The following is a 6,651-nucleotide window of genomic DNA, read 5'->3' on the forward strand; positions in this document are numbered from 1 at the left end:
GATAGCAGGGACTTCTTATGCAACTGATGGCAGAGAGTGGGTCAGAGATTACCCTAGGGTAAGCCTAGGATGAGATTAGCATGGAGAGCAATAGTAGTAGAATGGACTTGGTGAAGTTAAGGCAATCCTTGAGGAAAGTACGGATATATGTGGAAGCTAGTATGGGCCCGTACTAGTGAAAGCAGAGCATCCGTAATCGAGTCAAGGAGGGCCGAGATAGAACCAGGGAACTTGTAGTGTGTGTGAGACCTCTCGAGGTTATGTATGACCCTGACGATTATGTGTTTTGTTTCAGAATGGTGGTGACACGTCACGGAGCAGGAGGTTCAGGGTCTGGGTCAGGATCAGGTTCAGGTTCGGGTTCGGGTACCGAGCTAGTTGACGACAGATTGCGCAGGTTCATTGCATCCGAGATTACGAGAGGCTTCCTTGAGTCGACCCTGGTGATTTTAGGGTCGATCAAGGAAGGTATCATTAAGCTGATGGAGATCGCCTCAGGGCATTCAGGAGCGACATGGCATTGGGCCAGTCAGGGACTCGCACACTCTCCTTCAAGGATTTCAGGAGATGTGGTGCGCCAGACTTTCACGGGGTGATGGACCCCATTGTGTCCAGGAGATGGATTGCAGACATCGAGTCTACACTGTTTACGAGCTTCTGCCCTGAGGGGTCGAAGGTCAGGTATGCTGCAGGATGTTTGAGAGACAGAGTGGGAGGCAATCAGTGACACTTTGGGAGCCCCAGCCATTGAGGCTATGACCTGGTCGGATTTTGTGACCAGGTTTAGGACTAAGTTTGCGCCAACTGTGGAGATCCAGCAGCTAGCCAGGGAGTTATTGTATATGAGGAAGACTACTGAGTCAGTGGCGGAGATTACCGCCAAGTTCCAGGAAAGGGCCTTATTGGTGCCTCAGTATGCGGGTGATGAGGAGATGAAGAAAACCCGATACCACGACATGTTGAGAGCTGACATTCGGAAACATGTCAGCTACTCGGCATGCCCGACCTTGGAGGACATGATAGCCAGAGCATGGGAGAGGGAGATTGATATAGAGCACATTAGGAAGAGGAAGGCGGAGACTAGGCAGACAACTGGGGTTTCTGGGAAGAAACCCAAGGGATTCGACTCGAGGTCGAAGGGCCAGAGCCGCTGTGGGAAATACGGCAAGACGCATGAGGGAGTTTGTCGATTGGGGGCATCGGGCTGCTATAAGTGCAGCAAGCTTGGGCACTTTGGCAGGGATTGTACTGCCCCTACCCCCACCATTCCGACGTTAGACTTGATTTGCTTCCATTGGCAGGGATTGTACTGCCCGTTACCCACTCCCGAGGATTGACGATCTCTTCGACCAGCTGCAGGGGGCATCTTGGTTTTCTAAGATCGATTTGCGTTCAGGATATCATCAGAGATGAGGATGTACAGAAGACTGCTTTCCGGACTCGCTATGGTCATTACGAGTTCGTGGTGATGCCCTTTGGGCTCAACAATGCTCCTGCCGCGTTCATGGACCTCATGAATCGCGTATGCAAACTGATGTTGGATCGGTCTGTGATAGTCTTTATCGATGACATCTTGGTTTACTCCAAGACGCAGGAGCAGCACGAGGAGCACTTGCGAGAGGTGTTGGATACCATGAGGAGGTAGAGCTTGAACGCCAAGTTCTCCAAGTGCGAGTTCTAGTTTCGCGAGGTGCAGTTTTTGGGGCACCACGTCAACCAGAACGGTATTCTGGTCGACCCGGCCAAGGTGCAGGCCGTGATGAGATGGGAGGTTTCGAAGTCTCCATCTGAGATTCGGAGTTTCCTCGGATTAACAGGCTATTATCGGAGATTCATTCAGGATTACTCCAAGATAGCGGTACCCCTGACCCGACTGATGAAGAAGGTTGTTGTTTTTCGTGGGGGCCTGAGCAGCAGGTAACGTTCGAGAATTTGAGGCAGAGGTTGTCCGAGCCGCCGATCTTATCCCTTCCAGTGGGCGTTGATGACTTTGTGGTATACTGTGGTGCGTCCATCTCGGGTTTAGGCGCAATATTGATGCATAGGGGGCACGCCATCGTCTACGCCTCGAGGCAGTTGAAGCCTCACGAGGCAAACTGCCCGAAACACGATCTAGAGCTGGGGCAGTTATTTTCGCCCTCAAGATTTGGCGACACTACCTCTATGGGGTCCGTTGAACCATTTACACGGATCACAAGAGCCTGAGGTATCTGATTGATCAATCAAATATGAACATCAGACAGCGGCGATGGTTGGATGTGGTGAAGGATTACGTCTGTGAGATCCTTTATCACCCGGGGAAGGCCAACGTTGTGGCCGATGCACTTAGCAGCAAGGCATTCGTAGCCCAGATCAGAGACATATTCCTGAGGATGACAGTAGTGACTCTGCTTTTGGAGCAGATCTGGGAGGACCAACAGGAGGCTATGAAGGAGGAACACCGGAAGAGTGAACGTATCGTGGGTCAGGTTTCCTCCTTCGACTATGATAGCCGCGGGCTGTTGACACTCCATCGTAGAGTGTGGGTTCCATATCACGGAGGTGTGCGCCAGGTTTTAATGGAGGAGGCGCACAAATCTAGATTTTCTATCCAGCTTGGGGCGACGAAGATGTATAGAGATCTTCATCCTGATTACTGGTGGCACTGCATGAAGCGGGATGTAGCCTGGTACGTGGTGAGGTGCTTGATCTGCAGGAAGGTCAAGGCCGAACACCAGAGACCTCACAGCAAGATGCAGCCGTTGGACATCCCTATGTGGAAATGGGAGGATATTACTATGGATTTCATCACAAAGCTTCCCAGGACCGCACGGGGAGTGGATTCGATTTGAGTCATCGTGGATCGGTTGACCAAGAGCGTGCATTTCATTCCGATTCAGGAGAGCATTTCGGCTGAGAAGCTGGCCGACATCTACATTAGAGAGGTAGTAGCTCGTTATGGGGTGCCAGTTTCCGTGATTTCTGACCGAGACGTACGGTTCACTTCCAGATTCTGGAAGAAATTTCATGACGAGTTGGGTACTCGTGTGCACTTTAGCACGACTTTTCACCCGCAGACGGATGGTCAGAGCGAGTGGGCCATCAGGACTTTGGAGGATATGCTGCGGGCGTTTGTTTTAGACTTCGGTGGTAGCTGGGATACCTACCTTCGCTTGGCAGAGTTTTCCTACAATAATAGCTACCACGTCGGCATCAAACATCCTCCCTTCGAGATGCTATATGGGAGGAAGTGCAGAACTCCGATATGCTGGGGTGAGGTTGGACAGAGGGTCATGGGGAGTACCGAAGTGGTACTCAAGACGACAAAGAAGATCCAGTAGGTCCGGAGTAGACTCCAGATGGCCTAGAGTCGGCAGAAGAGTTACGCCGACAGACACCGATCGAAGTTGGAGTTCCAGGTCGGGGATATGGTCCTTATAAATGTGTCACCTTGGAAGGGCGTCATCCGCTTCAGGAAGTGGGGCAAGTTGGGCCTCATGTACATCAAACCCTTCAGAGTGGTAGCCTGAGTGGGCAAGGTAGCATCTCGGTTGGATCTTCCGGAGGAGCTGAGACAGATCCACAACACTTTTCATGTTTCGCATCTGCAAAAGTGCATAGCCGATGATTCCGCGGTGGCTCCATTAGAGGACCTTCAGGTGGATGACATCCTAAACTACATCGAGAGGCTCATAGCTATTCTCGACATGAAGACGAAGGCTCTGATAAACAAGGAAGTAGCACTGGTGAAGGTGCAGTGGCAGCACCGTAAGGGCTCAGAATGGACGTGGGAGCTAGAGGACGAGAAGAGGGAGCATTACCCCGAGTTCTTCCCGACAGCAGCAGCAGACTTCGAGGACGAAGTCTAATTCAAGTGGGGGAGATTTGTAACATCCGGGATTTATAAGGTACTAATTATATTATTATAAGACTAATGAATTGAATTGGTTTGTGCTTGGACCATTGGACCCTTGAGATTGGGCTGAGAAGTGTCGTACGTGGGGCGTACTATGCCATGTACGCTCAGTGTACTCATGAGATGAAGGCGCGGATGCCATGCACATACGCCCAACGTACCAAAGGGTACGCGCATCGTACCCATGCAGACTCTAAAACCCTAAAATTTAGGGTTTGATCCCTATATAAAGAACCTTATGCCTTTAGTCCTGCCTCCCTTTCACCCTTAGACAACCACCACGAAAACCCTAACCCATATTTGTGTGTTCTTGTGATTTGGTTGCCATTTGAGAGCATTTTGGTGTTGTTTTGGTGTTTTGGAAGAGAAAGAAGCTTGAAGAAGGAGCAAGGATTCGAAGGGAACTTGTAGATCCAGGGGATTAGCACCATTTCTGACTTATTCGAGGTATCAAGCTTCAAACTTGACCATTTCATGCTTAGTTATAAAGTTGGGGTGTTTTATGGGTTATTTTGACTCCATTGTTGGGGTTTCTTGTATCTTGATAGTTTCAGACCATAAGAGTTGTCCTTTTGAGCTCTTGGAAGCACTTAGAGTCATAAAAGTGGACCTTGATGGTTAAGCCACAACCATGCAAGTGTTTGATGGTCGCAAAGTTTGTTTAAGGACTAAAATCATGTTTTGACCCCCATCAATGCATGCAAGCACATAAAATTTGTGACTTTATGGATTAGGATGTCTTAAAGTACCTGGATCTATGTTCTGGATGTGAGGACTTAATGGATTAAGTCGTAAATGAAGCCCCAAGGAAGCTGGCCAGTACGCTGGGTGTACACCCTGGTACGCTGCGCGTACTGGGTCAACTTCCCGTTTTCGGTCAAGGCCAGCGTGCGCTGGACGTACGTGCCAGGTACGCCGCGCGTACGCATGTAGAGTGGCGAACTTGGGTTTTGGGCCTTAGAAGTTATGGCCTGGATGGTTGGGCCTCATGGCTCACTGTGGAATAGAGTCTCTGGGCCTAGAATTGAGATTTAAAGTATTGGGCCTTTTGTGCCATAATGGGCCATTCGAAATTATTTATTTTTGGCTAAGGAGTTATTGGGCTTGTGATAAGGACCATTTGAGGAGTTGGGCCCAATTTAGAAAATTGGGCCATTAGTGAGCCTTTAATGGGCCATTAGTGGGCTTGGAAAGATAAGATGGAAATTGTGCTTTAGATATGGTCCAAATTAGACCAAGGGGTAAAATGGTCATTTTACCCTAAGAAGTAATATGGATTTTGACTGAGTGTTGTTATGATAATGATAGTCGGGGAGTCGTTGGAGCAGCCGTTGGGGATTTCTTACCGTGAGATTCGACACTCAGTTTTGCGAGGTGAGTTACCTTCCAGTAGAAGTGGGTCTAAGGCACCAATGCCGGCCCACTAGTAGGAGATATAATAGAGATGATTGTCTTTGTGATAATTGTCTAGTATGCCACTATCTATTATGCTTTATGTGCTAGTATGCTATGATATTATGTGATAGTGGTAGGAGGGGTAGGACAAACCCCGTTACCGGTCGAAAGGAACGAAAGGGTAGGCCAGCACCCAGATATGCTAGGTAGTATGTGATTTATGTGTTTATGTACTAGAATGATATATGGTAGTAGTAGGGGTGAAATAGTCCCCGTTACCAGTCGAAAGGATCGAAGGGTATGCCAACATCCTGATATGCTAGGCAGTTACCGGTCGAAAGAGACAGAAAGGGTAATCCAGCAACCGAATATGCTAGGCAGTATGTGTGTATTGTATGGTATATGGTATGATGGGGGAACTCACTAAGCTTTGTGATTACGGTTTACAATTTTGGTTTCAGGTACTTCCACTTCGAAGGGAAATGAGTCGGCATGATCGCAACGCATCACACTACATTTTCCGCACATGAGATTCTTGGGAGTTATACTCTGATGTTGTTTTATCATGACATGATTTGATTATTGATACATTGGTTTTGGATATGAGTTGTTTCTATGATGTTTTCAGACAAATGATTTTATAATTATTAAATTAAAAATGAAGTTTTTGGTCTTGAATTTTGGGATGTTATAGTACCTAGTCGGATTATAGAATAACTTGGGTAAGTCGGTGATCGAACATAGGGAACTTAATTTAATTTATAAAATAACTACTTCTAATTACACTAAGAAAACAAACTTTAAGTGGGGGGGTTTTTACTAATTTTGAAAGATCAGAAGAACTTAAATCAAACTAAATGACTATGAAAACTTAACAAGCAAGAAAATGACTTTTACTTCAAGATGTAAAGAGTACTTCTGTCCAGTTCCGATTTCACCTTCTCGTATGGTTGATTTCCAGTGGATGGATTATATTGATTACCAATTCATTAATTTACTAGTTATTATGATCAAATATCTAGTTGTACCAATTTATGAATTACCATGTAATGATGAAGCACAGGTTAAACACAAAATCGATATAAGCACAAATTGGACTATGATTGATAAATCTAGTAGTTACTTTCCTAAGATCAAGTTAAGCAAACAAGCACAAATTAAGATTAATTATGCTCACTAACACAGTTAAAATTACTAGCTTTAATTACCTAAACTAAGATGTGATTAATCCTAGCTCTAATTATTTAATTTTCATAAACAATTAGGTAACAATATCATGCAACTAGATTGATCATCTATCACATAGAACTTGATTAATAAGCAATATAAACTAGAAATTCAACATGCTAGGGTTTTGATTA

Source organism: Lactuca virosa, chromosome 4, assembly GCF_052849685.1.
Source record: "Lactuca virosa cultivar CGN04683 chromosome 4, Lactuca_virosa_CGN04683_v6, whole genome shotgun sequence".
Lineage (NCBI taxonomy): Eukaryota > Viridiplantae > Streptophyta > Magnoliopsida > Asterales > Asteraceae > Lactuca > Lactuca virosa.